The 2078-nt window shown below is 34.9% G+C and overlaps 1 non-coding gene across 1 annotated transcript; it reads right to left on the minus strand.

Annotated features, from left to right (window-relative positions):
* Positions 1-218: 218 nt before the first annotated feature.
* Positions 219-290, minus strand: LOC115511355. Its single transcript, XR_003968016.1, has one exon. It is a non-coding gene; the product is annotated as a small nucleolar RNA SNORD59 (small nucleolar RNA).
* Between the last annotated feature and the right edge of the window lie 1788 nt (positions 291-2078).

Genomic DNA, 2078 nt, shown 5'->3' on the forward strand with positions numbered 1-2078 from the left:
ATAAATGTCTGGTTAGACTCTGCTGGGCACTGGGGAAGGATTTTAAAAGTTCAAGACATTATCTCTGCTCTTAAGGTTCTTACAATATAACTGGAGAAACAAGGTTTGTGTACAATAGAGCCAAATATTACTGCAATGCAATATATATTTAAACAACATGAAAGAATTCTGGTCATACAAACATTGTATACAAGAGAACTTTATTTTTTTTTCCTACCCCTTCTCAGTACCTAAAATGTGGCTTCAACATACTGAGAACAAAAGTCATTTTGATAAAATCATCATAGAATACAAGAGAACTTTATAGACCTATTGTGGTTTAGAAAAGGGAGAGCATAGTATGGACTGACAAGATTGTCATAGAAATTCTCAATAAGGTAGTGAGACTTGAATTAAATATCAAAGTATGGATGGAATTTTAACATGGAAAAAGGAAAAAAAAAGAAATTTCTGCACAAAGAGAAAAATCCTGTAATTCCACCATTAAAAGAACATTTATATTTTTAAATGAAATATTTCAAGTATATATGATATAGAAAATAATATCACAAACTCATCTTTCCCACCAGTTTTTGTCAAACATTTACTTTTTGCCATATTTTTTTTCCAATCCACTTTGGGGGAAATACAGATTTGGCTAAAGGCTTCTGCATACTCTATCATTATCCTTCTTTTTCAGCAGAGGTAACAACTATCCTAAATTTGGAGTTACTATCACTAAGAGTATTTTAAAATGTTTATCACACATGGAAATATGTACTATTGTTCCATGGGTCTGAAGTTAATGTAAATGGTAGCAAGCCTTATGGGTCTCCTGCCACTTTTTTGTTTTCACTAGATATTCTATTTTTTGAGATTGATGCATATTATAGCTCCAGTTCTAGTTCATTTATTTTAACTATGATATGGTATTTCACTGTGTGGTCATACAACAATTTACTTAACCATTCTCAGGATGATGAACATTTAGATTGTCTCCAATTATTTTCCTGTTATACATGATGCTTCAATGAATATTCATTTACATGACTCCTTATGCGTTGATGGGAGAGTTTCTTGCAAATATAGAGAGAGAAATGGAATTGCTGGATTGTAAGATAAGGGCATCTTTCGTTTTAATAGATGTTGCTAGATTGCCTTCTAATGTAATTGTACCAATTTATTTTCCACTCAGTGGTATGTAAGAGTTCCCATATCTTCCTTATTTTTGCAATTTTGATGACTACATCACAGGCATGGAACTGCCAGAGTACCCTAGAGTCGATTCTTCCTGTAAATGGGCTGTCTGTGTCGATGATGCTCAGAGTTGGATCTCCTTATGAACCAGGCTGGCCCAGGCTTACAGGAGATATGAGTCTTCTTAGAACTGGGGAAGAGTCAAGAAAGAACGGTATGGTGGCTGAGGATTGTATGCACATTTTAATCATTGTTGTGTCCCCACGATGTAGCACAACCTGAATCTCAGTAAGCAAGGCTCAGTAGGTATTCAATTGAGTGGAACTAATCATTAAGCCTGATCTCTTTCTGGTTTTCACTTCTCGAAGCTTCAATTTCCCCATCTGTAAATTACAGATGATGATAATTTAAGGGATCACCCAAAGATACAAGAAGATATAAAAGTGAAAACATTTTTAAACTCTAAAAAGCAATGCAAATTAAGTTAGAAAAGATTTGAGAGCTGTTTCTGTGTCATGACTTCTTAGTATGATCAGTTAACATTTTAGCAGTTCAAAACCATTGCCAAATTTCTCATTGGCATTCTTCTTGGAACTCTAATAAGTCCTGGGGTCCCATATGCCTAGACTCTGCTCAGTATCACACGTAAAGATACATGGCAATTTTTAAAAGGTATTCCAACTTTTTACAGATCTCAAAGAACATCAGAGAACCCATTTATGGTTACAGAGACACACTTGGGTTCCATTCTATTCTCTCTCTCTATAAATCCCCAAACTCTTTCTCTAGGACCTAGTTGATTGGGCTTTTGGTTACCTCCCTTCTCCCTTTCTTCCAACACTTTGAAGGTTGACTTAACTCCTTTCTAGCTAAATTATTCCCCTTCTCTTCTCATTTCCCCA

This window comes from Lynx canadensis, chromosome A3 (assembly GCF_007474595.2).
Source record: "Lynx canadensis isolate LIC74 chromosome A3, mLynCan4.pri.v2, whole genome shotgun sequence".
Classification (NCBI taxonomy): Eukaryota; Metazoa; Chordata; class Mammalia; order Carnivora; family Felidae; genus Lynx; species Lynx canadensis.